The 12971-nt window shown below is 38.3% G+C and overlaps 1 protein-coding gene across 1 annotated transcript in view; it reads left to right on the forward strand.

Moving 5' to 3' along the window:
* The first annotated feature begins 350 nt into the window (after window positions 1–350).
* Window positions 351–12971, forward strand: part of PTPN13 (protein tyrosine phosphatase non-receptor type 13) — a 191291-nt gene continuing 178670 nt past the window's right edge. The window contains exon 1 of the mRNA XM_019668070.1: window positions 351–832. The gene's annotated coding sequence lies outside the window, so the exon portion shown is untranslated. The remainder of the gene's footprint in view (window positions 833–12971) is intronic.

The following is a 12971-nucleotide window of genomic DNA, read 5'->3' on the forward strand; positions in this document are numbered from 1 at the left end:
AGTGTGGGGGCGGTCTGCTGCATTTTCAACACGGCCTAAAATTAGGAGTCCACGCAGCAGGGGATAAGAACTTTGCCGCGGGGCCATCAACCTGAGCGTCTGGTTAGCCAGAAGAACACGAAAAGCCAGGCCCAAGGCACCGGTTGTCATGGGAACTGGAGCGCCGGTCTCCCGGGCGACCTCGTCCCTAGGGAGGGGGTGGGGTCTGGAGGCCTAGCGGGCCAATCAGGACGAAGGAAGCGCAGGGTCGAAGATGCGCGGCCCTCTAGGAGCCGGGGAACGGTTGAGTGACAGGAACGGGGGCAGGGCCAGTGCGGCCGCCTGAGGTGGAGCTGGAGTTGTGCAAGCAGCTCCCGCGGCCGCGGCGCGGCGAGGGTGACACACCATGATCACGGTCCCCAGAGACCGTCGTGCTGGCGAGCAGCACGCCCTGGTTCCCCCGTCCGCCTCAGCCACCTCGGTAGCGCTCGAAGCCGGCTGCAGGAGTTAAGCCGCCCCGCGCCAGAGGGATTTGGAGAAGCCCTTGGAGGCGCGCTGAGCACAGGAGGGCGCAGAGGCTGCCTGAGCTCAGCTCCTGGGTCAGGCGGTCGGCTGGGGTCGCCGCTGGAGGGGCGTTTCCGAGGCGTGGAGGAGGAGGAGGAGATGCTGCTCCTCTTCGCCCCCTCCCCAGGCTCCTTCTCTAGCTTCTTCGGCCCACGCCCGCAGCCGCTTAGGGGAGACGAGGTGGTGGCTCTAGGCGCCTGCGGCGGCTGCCAGCTGCCCGCCCCGACGCCGTGTTCCTGCAGCCCTCGCCCCGCGCTCCAGTAGCAGGACTGGGTCTCCGGACGAGCGGGTAAGGACGTGAGCGGCCCCGGGCTCTGGGCTGGATGTGCAGAAGAGCAAAGCAAAGGACACCCGTCCTCGCTCTCTTCCTCTCCCTTCTGCTTTTGCTCCAACCGCTAACACCAACCCTGTTGCCCTGGTGGGAGATACTTTTCTTTGGTTTTCTTGGTGGGGTGTTTTTGTATGTTCGAGTGGGGGTGGGGGTGCCTGGGGTGGGGAAGGATGAGATGAAGTTTCATTGTGAATTAGGTAGAGCCCCCTCTTCCGCGGGAGAAAGCTGATTCTTGGGGATGAAACCCCAGAGGGGGAGTAAGAGATTGTGGTGGAACAGGGGAATGACACTGTCCCATCAAGCTGGGACAGCTCTGCTCTGTGCGTGCTACGGGAAGGGCTCCCGGAGTCTGTTTCTAATTTTTGTAAATGATTGTGGACATGGTGTGGTTAGAGGCCGCCCAGAAGAATGTGTATATGTAAGGGCTCGGAGAAGAAGGGGTTGGGGGGTGGGGACGGGGGGCAGAGAGAGCGAGCGAGAGGAGATACTGCCTGATGCAGGCAGGCTCTTTTATTGCTTTTCTTCTTCGTGCGCAAGTTGAAACTCCCTCCCCCCTTTGCTCATTACAGGATACCGTAGTACAGGAAGCTGGAAAGCCAAAGTTTGGTAAAGTCAAGAAAGTGCTTACGAAGTTTAATTTCCTTGTGTTGTAAATATATTAGAGCAGGGGAAATGGGGAGAAACATTACCACTAAAATAGATTTACAGCAATATAGGTTTCATTGGCCTAACACATACATGACCGACAACTCCACACACTTGCAACTAATCTCTTCGACAGCCTTGTGTCATTTTCGTTTAATTGCATCTTTGAAACAACAAACGCGGTGACTTCATAGGGAGCTGCCCGGAGCTGAGTTTACCTCTCAGAAAATGGGGCAATCGGGTTTGTTTTCAAGGCGGGGACCTAAACAAAATGTAGGACACCTGATCTGTGGGTTGAAGCGCGCTGGTAACTAATTAGCAAGATTTAAAAATACATCTATTAGTTTACTAAAGGATGGAGAAAAAATAAAAGTCGCTGTGTTATGAAACAAGTGTTGGTATTTTCCCAAATTCTTGATGACTTGGGTTGGCAGGGTCCAAGTGAAAACTTGCTTCACGCTCATTGGTTGCTCGTGGTAGTGCTATGAAACAAATTACTTCTCGTTTTAATATCATTAGCATTTTTAATTAAATGTATGTATATATTGATTCGGTAAATTCAGAGACACATTGAATGTTTTAACATCCAACCCTAAATTTATTGTATTTTTTCATAATAACATTGTGTTCTAACTTTGATCTTGAGGCTTTGTGGGAGAGTGTGGGGGAGAGGGTAGAATGGAAGCTGGAATTAAAAACAGAAAGATATCTAGAGTTAGATATTAAGAAGAGGGACTAATATATAGTGTCTTTCACTATTACAGTAGGAGAATTATGACTTCCTTTACCATTACATCGGTTTGTCTTTTGACTTTACATTTTCCCAGCAAAATTTTTACTTGCATAGAAAGGCTACTTATTTTTTGGAAGGCAATTATTATACCAGCATCCAAAACTACTTATAATTAGCTTTTCACATCACAAGTAACATGCATGTACACAAACCATTAAAACCAGTATCAATTTAAATGATACATTTTGATACTTTGATAGGCGTCAAAAGGTGTAAATGCTTACAATATCTTTTTCTGGATGCATGCTTCATAAATGCAGAAAGTGAATTTGAGAATTGGCTAATCAGTTGTTTTGGGATAGATGACAGGTGTCAATCTTTAAATGAATGGAATTTAGGTGTTCTTTATTATTAAGAAAAATAGGTCAAATGCTTGCTTTATTTCACTTCTAATAGGTTAAGGACTGGATGAAAAAGCATCGTAGCTTCTTTTATATTGAGCACATATTTTTCCAGCTCATCTTATTGCCCAGCCCCAAACATAGCGGAGTAGAGTATGGGGATAAAGCTGCTGCTGCTGCTTCTATTTTTTTGACAGTTTGTAAATTTTAAATAAACTGCAAAACTTTTTTTGTTGTTGTTATAATTAAATTGCAATTAATACCATTTGAAATAAAAAAGAAACACTACCGTAGACTAAGCCAGTGCATTTAGGAGTTAACCCCTGTCAACATATTCTTATTTTGGAATATACTTTGGGAGAACTCTGTGCTATTCATTAGAATAGTGAGTTGAAGATATTCTCCTATCTGGCCTCTGATGTAACCAAATGAGACTTATTTGAGTTAATGTCACTTTATAAGGTAGGGGCCTGGAAAAGGAGAAAAGATCATGGATCTCAGGACAAAAGGATTAGTGCTGATGGGAAGAGTGAGGGCCTGTTGCTCTGGATTTCACATTTTTTCTCTTTTAACTTGAAAATTAAGATGGGTTGAACAAATCAGGAACTGGTTTTTTAAAAGATAGGTTTTAGTGAGTATACCTACAAGCAAAGAAATGTCTATGGCTGCATATTTCATCTATGGCTAATAAACAGCTTCTTATTTTATTTCTAGTTTAGTGACTGGATGTTAGAATCACCTGAGTGGCTTTCAAATATCTTTATACCCAGGATTCAGCCCAGACCAATTAAACCAGAATCTCTAGGGGAGTGAGACCCAGGCATTCATATTATTGGAAGCTCCCTAAAATATTACAACATGAGCCAACTTGTGAACCAATATTCTTTCTAGTCCTCTCTAGAAGGTCAGTATAGAAAACTTGATTCCCACAAATGCAACAACTTTTTTATACTGTAGCATAGTCCTTTCCTTTTTATAAATCACACATTTTGTTTTTTAAAAATAAACATGTCTCAGAAGCATCTATGTATATGCCTGTCTACAGGACTTTTTACTATTTGTATCAGAATTTAAGGTACAAAAAGCCCCCTCCACTGGAGCTGCCCTGTCCAGTGTAGTAGTCCCAGCCACAAGTGGCTACATTTAAATTAATTAGATACCATGTAAAATTCAGTTCCTTATTCCCACTAGCCGTATTTAAAATGCTCAGTAGCCACTTGTGGCTAGTAGCTACTGTATGGGACAGCTCAGATGTGAAACATTTCTATCATTACAGAAAGTTCTGTATTACCTAGAGGTTTGAAAATTTATATTCCAGTTTCTCATCATCTGAAATGGAATATAGTATCATTTCCTTCGGATTTATAATTTTAAAAATATATAATGTTGCTGATAGTTGTTTTTTAAGTGAGGGGAAATACCACATTTTCTTTGCTTTTATTACCTCTTTCCTCATACCTAGTTGTAAGGTTTTCCTCGTACCTAGTTGTAAGGTTTTCCTTTTTAAAGTTAACTGAGAGGAGGAACTTCAGTGTTCTTATATTTATTATTTATATCAGTATGCTCTGAATCTAACCCTTGTATTACAACAGTTGCCCTCTGGAAACAGAAAATCATTTCAACTTAAGTGTTGGAGTTTGATTCAAGGTTTTTCTATCTGGTGAAAGTTCTTATTTTCTTTTACAAATAGAGACTTTAGTTTTCACATGATAGGACTTGAATTTTTCAACAGAAAATCATCTTAGTAGTTTTAATATGAACATGCAGGTGCACAAAAAACTTTCTTTTTTTCCCCCATATAGGAAAGCATCCCCTTTAACAAAAATGCGGTTTCTAAATAATTTGAGATGGTTGTGAGCTTACAATATGTCATGAATTTTCATGTTGTTAGCCGCTTGTTAACTACTGATGCACATCTTAGAAGAAACTGTACGATGCAATTCATCTCACCTGCAGCTCCTTGACACACCTAAAAAAATTTAAGTTTTCTCTATTTAGTGTGCTCTGAGTAGAAATGGTAACAAATTACTTTCGGTTAAAAGTATTCTTTCTTTAGTTTTTTTCCTTATTGGTAAAAGGTACATTTCATTTTACAGAAACACATGCTTTTTCACCTGCTCAGATAAGACAAATTTGCATCCAGAATGTTGTGTTCTTTTTGAAAGGATGCCCGATGGAATGGTTGGTATATAACGGGTCGGCAAACTTTTGAGATGGAAGAGCCGCCAGGGGTCTGCAAACTTTGGAGACAGAACGTACCCAAAGAGCTGCATGTGGCTCGCGAGCCGCAGTTTGCTGACCCCTAATAAATAATATTATTTTCATGTAATCGTGCTTTTTCACCTAGTTCTACTGTAGTCTGTGGGACAAAAATGAAACGTTGTTGAATAACTTAAATTAAGGTTACAATGATTATATAATATGAGAATGTAGTAAAAATATTCAGTTAGTGGTTTTTCTGGAAATAGTTGGCATTTTTTTAAAATACGGGAACCCTTTTAAGAAATTTGTTTCTCTTAGCACTGCTTAAGTAGTACTTAAGCACTTTTTTTAGAAAAGTGTAATTTTTATAATAAACACTTAAACAATTAAGGGATGATTAATTGTTCTAGATCTTAGTGTAGTCAAATATCTCTTCTGGAAAATATAATGTAATTCAGTTTCTGAAGTGAAAAGAAATAATTAGTATTTTGGTACAGGAATTTCCCTTATTGTTAAGGAATGCGCCCGAGGAAATGATTAAAATGTAACATCTCAATTTTCTAAGGACTGTGTGAAAATTTACCAAAATATCCTTATAGCTGTACTTCATGAAAGCTGGAATAGATGTTCTGTTAAAACAAAAAAATCCTAATAATTAAAAAACCAATAAGTATAATAGAAACTTTAGTTCAGGAATGTTCAATTATCAAAATCAAAGTTAGATAAAACTGTATTGTAGATACATACCATTTGCTTGAGTTCAATAAGAACTTGGAAATTCTGGCACTGCATTGCGGTTGTATAGAAATGAAAGCAAAGAGGAGATGTGTTATTACATAGTGCCCTGCAATATAATTCAAGCCAGTATATCCTCCGCTGTTCATAGTTATATAATTCTTATAGTTACAATAAAAATCTAGACTATATCATTCTCTATTATTAAAAGTTAATGAGCATTTCCTTCAACTTTTAAATAAAAAAAATTTTAAAGTGGTGACATACTATATTACACCCATTGTGTAACTACAGACCAAACTGAGCTATGTTTTTAAAAATGTCATCTGAATCTCAGTGTTGTTAGTACATCAAGATTTCTAACTTCAAAGGGATTTGAAGATTGTGTTGAGATACTAAGATTTAATTGAAAAATGGTTAATATTGTTGGTATTTAATATTAATGTTAAAGGGATACTAAAGAATCACTGTTGGTGAGCCAAAGTCATTGAGTGTTTTTGCATAGTAGTAATGATGAACCTGGACTGATCTATCTATTGGGTTGTTGGAAAAGTCATGACATATTTTTTCTATGTTTTTCGTTGGAAAAATGCGTCATGACTTTTCCAACCCAATACATTCTGCTGCCCAATTCTCTTTTTAATTGTTCTGTATTCTGTAAATATACAGTTAATTTCTATTTTCTTCCAGGCATTCTACTAGGTGCAAGTGATACACAGAGGGCACATTTCCAAGATAGCAGATAAATAGAATAGTCTGTGGCCACATAGCTTTAGTCATGAATTCATGCCAAGTACCGTATTTCCCCCATGTATAAGACGCTCCCATGTTTAAGACGCACCTTAATTTTGAGGCCCGAAATTTGAAAAAAAAAAAAAGTATTACATAAAGTTATTGAACTCAAGTTTTATTCATCATAAAATTCATACAACTCCTCATCACTGTCAAAACTCCCAACCATTAGCTTGTCCTCATCTGTGTCTGATGACGAATCACTGTCTTCATACATTGCCTTGTCCTCAGCAGGAAATGCAAGTAAAAAAATCTATAGCCACTGTATACGACGCACCCAGTTTTTAGACCCCAAGTTTTTCGAAAAAGGGTGTGTCTTATACATGGGGAAATATGGTAAGTTAGTCTGTTGACAGGATATATTGATACAGAACAGATAAAACTCACATGTAAAATTGCCTCGTAAAACTTTGCCAGCACATGTGTAACTATCTGAATATACGCATATATGAATTGTTTTTAGATGCAGCTGTACATGGTGTTGACCACTCCTGTTTGACTTCGACAGTGTTGCATGTTATTTAGAGCATAGACTCTGGAGCCAGGCTGCCTGAGCTTTGATTTCTGACTCTATGGTTTATTAGCTCTGTGACCTTGTGCAAGTTTCTTCACTGTACTTTAGTTTCCTCATCTGCAAAATGAGAATAATAACCATTCCTCTTTTATGTATTGCTGTAAGGACCAAATGAGTTAATACAAGTAAAGACTTAGAGCAGTGCCTAATGCATGCTAAGTATTTAATAAATTAGCTATTATTTTTGGTATATTTATGCTTGATTTATAACAGTTATTATTTTTTTTTAACAGTGGTAAAGATAATATATGAACTTAAATGTGTTTTTTTTGTTTGTTTGTTTCAAAGTTAGGGCCTTACTTTGTTCCTTGGGCTACATGTTTCTTCTATTCATTACTTGGGCTGGCTGATACTTGTAACATGTGCCTAATTTTTATGCAATTAGTGAAACATAGAAAGAAATGTTGTCTTCTTCAGACTACTCATTTTTAGAATACTAGATCTCCTGTATTAGAGTTACTTTAGAGTATTTGGCGTTGTTGTTTTGAATGTCTTTTCTAGTGGCATATCTCTTCTTTGAGAGTAGGTTGATTCATTTCAGTAATATATATTCATGTTTTAGAAAGGTGAGTGGCCGAGTATAATTTTAATTAAAATGAAAAACAATAATAAAGTAAAAGGAGTGATTTTTAAGGTATGGCTGTAATCTTAGTTAAAAAAGACAAATGTTTTTGATAATATTATGTTTGAGGACAAGAGTATAAATCCTCCTGAAGTGTCTATTTTGAAAGGCAACACTCTCAGACATATAAATTCTAGTGTAGTTTTTGTAAAAACTAAATCTAGGTAGTGTCATGATTTGTTTATTCACTTTCAAATATAAATTAGGAAGTACAGTGTAGTAGAAAGAGCACACATTTTGAATTTTGATAGTCTTTGGTTTGGGCTTTATCTCTTTTAGTAATTAGAGTCACTTTGGATAAGTAATCTTTCTGTGTCTGATCTGTAAAATGGAAAGAAAGATGATCTACCACCAGCTTTTGTGAGCTTTATTCCTAAGTTACTACACATTTAAAATGATTGAGCACAGCCCAGTGCTTTCAGTCCTTAAGAATCACTTACCTTTTACTTACCTCTTCAGCTGTATGTATTAGGGGAAATAGCAACCTAAGAAATATAATTAATAATACTGAGACAAAAGCATGGCTCACCCTTTTGTCACCCAGATTTTAGGCTCTAATATACATTGTTTTGATTAGGTCACTGGCTGCTTTGGTTATCAGATGGTTATATACGCATATGTAAGATCTTTTTAGACATGGTAGCTATATGTAGGCCACTTTCAGACTAAACTAGTTAACATTTTAAACATAATAAAATGGGCAAATCTGCCATGTCCCCTTGAAATTTTAAAAATGTGGAAATTAGTAGAAAAAATACCCACAAGATCACTTTACTATAGTTAAAATAGCAACAATTAGAAATGTTTTACAAGTAATGTAAATTTATTTTTGTTTTGAATGTCTTTTGTTTCTTGTCTAAACTAATTATACAGCTTTAAGTATTTGACTACTCTGTTCAGACTTGTTTTCTGTATTTTGAGAAACACTGAAAAATAAAAGGAAAATTGTCCCTACTAAAACACTTTAAATCTAGGTTTAAAAAAGACACAGATAGGAAAGATAGGGAACCTATATATTATGAAACAATGCCTAAGTGCAATAAAACTTTTAAGGAAGAAAGCGTGGTTGGATTTAACCGGAGGATTCACTTGGCAGGTAGAACTTGAGTGGTCTTGAAGACATTATTAGATGTCTGGCAACAAGTGGTGTATCATAGAGCAGAATTAAAGATGGGTGATGAAGATAGCATGTGAAAATGAAAGAAGCAGGAGGACAAAAAAGGAAGTGCCTAAAGCGGAAAAGAATTCAGACAATGTAATGTTAAAGAAGGTGCATTTGGAGAGTCTGTCAAGGAGTGTGTGACCAATAGTGCTGAGCTAAAGAAAAGCAACTAAAGTAGAAGCAACAGAACAGCGAGATCAGTTGAGTGTTATTACCATCAAAAGAATCATTTTACTACACTACAAGGAGGGGAAAAGGAAAAGAAATTGAAATGGAAGATAGTATTTGGTGGCAAAGTAGATGAGATTTGGATGAGCTAGGACAGGGGTTGGCGAACTTGAAATGGAAGAGCCAATCCTGTCCCTCACAACAATTTAAAAATTATTCGAGAGCCATAAAACAAATGAAATCACCATTGTGTGAATAATATCCTTTAAAAATTTTATAAGTGAAACTAGGATAGTTTTATTTTCATTTTCAATTTTACTTCAGAGCCACATGTACCGTATTTGCCGGCATATAAGACGATTTTTTGGCCCTGAAAAATATGCCTCCAAGTGGGGGGTCGTCTTATACGCCAGGTACACTTCAGATAGACTGCCCATAGTGCTTGCCCCGTGCCATAGTGGCCTCCCGATGCCCGCCCACTTCATTCCACATACCGTTCAGGCATCAGCAGCGCTGCTGGGTGTATGCTCGGCTGTTATGCGATTTTGCTGTTATGCGATTTTACCACACTCGCAAAATCGCACACAGCCGACCATATAACAAACTCTGTATTTTGAGTGGAAATGTTAGGGGGTCGTCTTATACGCCGAGTCGTCTTATACGCCGGCAAATACTGTAAGTACCCGAAGAGCCGCATGTGGCTCGTGAGCCGCAGTTTGCTGATCTTTGATCCTAGGAGATTTCATAGGTCAGAAAAAGATTCTTTTTAAGATTAAAGTTGGTGAAAGAACAGATTCTGTGAGATTAAGATGTTTAAAATGCCAGAAAGAGTGAAAAAGAATAATCTCCTTTTGAGGCTCTGTCTGGATGGGAAGAAATGAGCCCCGGGTTAGAAGCGTTAGCTTTAGTCATGAGGAGGACAACCTTTTCTGTAAGGCTGAAGGGAAGGCTCCGGAGATGCATGTGGGCCTACTAATGACAGAATTGAAAATAAGGCTCTGGAAGAGACTTGACGCTTAATGCTGTTGTCTTCAGAAAGGACGGGCAGAGGAGGCAAGATTATCTGCTTTTAAAGTATGCTTTGGGTAGTGGTGAAGAATTAGAAGTTTGAGGAGAGAGGTAAAGGTTAGAAATCATCACTGTTGGGAAAGGAATAGGATATTGATAAAGCATTTATAGGCCTTATCAATTTGAAGTTGAATAATTTGAACAGTGATGGCCTGAATCTCTATCTGCAGAAAATGAAGAGTAAGGTATAGGGATTGGTGCAATCTGTGATGGTCAAGTAAAATATGGGGACTCAAGGAAGGAGGAAACTCCACCTAGGCTGGGAGGAGTGGGTGAAATGGAAAGTGACTTTATTCAGTACTTTCTGAATTTGCCCAGTGGGCCAACCATCGATTGAATCAAAGATATTTATCATTTGCTGCCCTCTACCACTTTGTTAGAACAAGCTGACAGAGGATCTTGACTAAGTAAAGTGTGTCATATTTGTTCAACTGAAAATGCTATCTGAATCAGTTATTGCTTGGTTCACTTAATCTGGAGTTGGGGATTGTATTTAAAATGAGCCATCTAAGCTATAAATTCAGGGAAAATGTTTAAATAAAAACTTCATCCTGTTGTTTACTATTGTTATAGTAGGTAGTTGGCTATCTTATTTTCCACTAGTGTGACTTTACTGTCAGCCTTTATATGTATGTATTGTATTATGATAGTTATTACTAGGATTTAAAATTTTAAATTACTTGGGAATGTTTTCTGAAAATTGCATTGGGTACAAAAGAATTTTCTATTCTCTTCTTAGAAATTAGCATTAGCCTTGGCAAATACCAACTCCTAAAAAGTTTTGAAATGAGCCCTCTCTTTCATTTTTAATTCAGATAAATGTTTTATCTGCTATACCTAGTGGGATGTAAGAAGTACAATTCAAAAATATATTTATTGGGCCAGCCGAGTGGCGCGTTGGTTAAGAGCTGGCTTGGGACGCCAGAGGGCCCCAGTTTGGATCCCACATATGAGGGCCAGTGACACTGCCCTCTACAGCTAAGATGCTGAACAACAGCTCAACCTGGAGCTGGGCTGCCGTGAGTCGCCAGCGACGGCGTAGGCTGCAGCCCCTGCTGCAGTGGGTTGCCATGGGCTGCCGTATGTAGCCAGCAGCCAGCGTGAGTGGCCAGCAGCCACAGTGAGCGGCTGTCCAGAAGCCGGCGACTGATCTGCCTTCCCCAGGAAGAGCACAATGATGGTGCCAACTTGGGCCAGTGAAGAAACGTCCTCCACAACTAGACTGAAGAACAAAAAGACCAGCAACTTGTCTGTTCCCCTTCACCCAATTCCCCAATTAAAAAAAAATCTTTAAATATATATATATGTATATATATATATATATATATATATTTATATATGTGTGTGTGTATATATATATATATATATATACATATATATATATATATTATTTTACCAACTCAGGGCTTGATTTATTTAATTTCTGAAACAGCATATTACAAAACTTCTTGGTTATCTAAAAATTATGGTGGATTGCCTAAACAGCAAAATTCATTGTAGGCCTATAAAAATAGAGTGTTATCTGGCCAAATCATCAGAAGGATTGTTGTTGCCTTGATTGATAAAGTGTATAAATGGTGGCTGGTACATTTTTCTGCTAGTTTTTATAGTACCACATATTTCTAAGCAAAAAGAAAAAATCTAGAGGAAATGTTATTCTAGCTTATAAATTACTCCTTAGTTTATATTTAAAAACTTAGACATGTCTTTAAATATATTTGACCTCTCAATCATGTGGAAAAGTTTTAATCAAGAATTTCTGGGGGTTGCCGGGTAGCTTTGTTGGTTAGAGTGTGTGCTCCTAACAACAAGGTTGCCAGCTTGACTCCCGCAGAGGATGGTGGGCTGCGCCCCCCCAGCTAGATTGAAAATGGCAACTAGACTTGGAGCTGGGTTGCGCCCTCCACAACTAAGATTGAAGGACAACAAGTTGACTTGGAGCTGATGGGTCCTGGAAAAAACACATTGTTCCCCAATAAAATTTAATAATAATAATTCCTTATTTTATCTCAAGAGAAACAGTTTCAATGGTATATGCTATAAGCAGCAAAATTCATGTTTATGATTTCTTTAAAACTATTTAATTTTTAAAAAATGTAAATCTTCTTTTATAACCTTAATGAGCAATATTATATTTTCATATTTCTATCTATATTTTGACAATTAGTTTTTTAGACTGAACAATATTTTAGAAGCTGTGACACAGCAGTTTATAAACATGCATCTGTACCATCATAATCTGTAGATTAAGCCAATAGTTTATATATACAAACCACACACATGTATGTTTATGTCTGTTCATCTCAATGAACATTAAAAATGACAAGGTACTTACTATTTGTGTATTTCCTGTGTGCTTGGCACTATTTTAAGAATTTGGCACATAGAATATTATTTATCTTTACAACAATCCTGTGAAACAGTTGCTATTATTATTTTAGAGACGAGAAAACCAAGGCTAAGAGAAGAGAGGCTTAATGAGTTGCCACAGGTCACACAGCTATTTGGTGGTAGAGCACGGATTTTGAATCCATGTCTGTCTGACTCGAAAGTCAGTTATCTTAACCATAACTTCTCATGTGAATAATATCTTTTAAAACGAGCAGTATCAAGGAGGAGCAAAAATTATCTCAATTTACATAGAAAATATGAAAGAAAACTCCACAGTCTATATTGGAATCTAAATTTATGAAATTTTCTTTTTCTTTCTTAGTTTTTCTTTTTAAGGATTTTATTGGGGAACAGTGTGTTTTTCCAGGACCCATCAGCTCCAAGTCAAGTAATTGTTTCAATCTAGCTGTGGAGGGTACAGTTCCGTGGCCCGTGCCGGGATCGAACTGGCAACCATGGTGTTATGAGCCTGCGCTCTAATCACCTGAGCTAACCAGCTGCCCCAATTTTTCATAAGCTTTTAAACAATTGTTCTTGCTAGTATATTTTCAGCTCCTCTCTTCAACCCCCAAGGTCTCCCTCTACTAACCTGTGGTCTTCATAG

Source organism: Hipposideros armiger, unplaced genomic scaffold (genome assembly GCF_001890085.2).
Source record: "Hipposideros armiger isolate ML-2016 unplaced genomic scaffold, ASM189008v1 scaffold_515, whole genome shotgun sequence".
NCBI classification, from domain to species: Eukaryota; Metazoa; Chordata; class Mammalia; order Chiroptera; family Hipposideridae; genus Hipposideros; species Hipposideros armiger.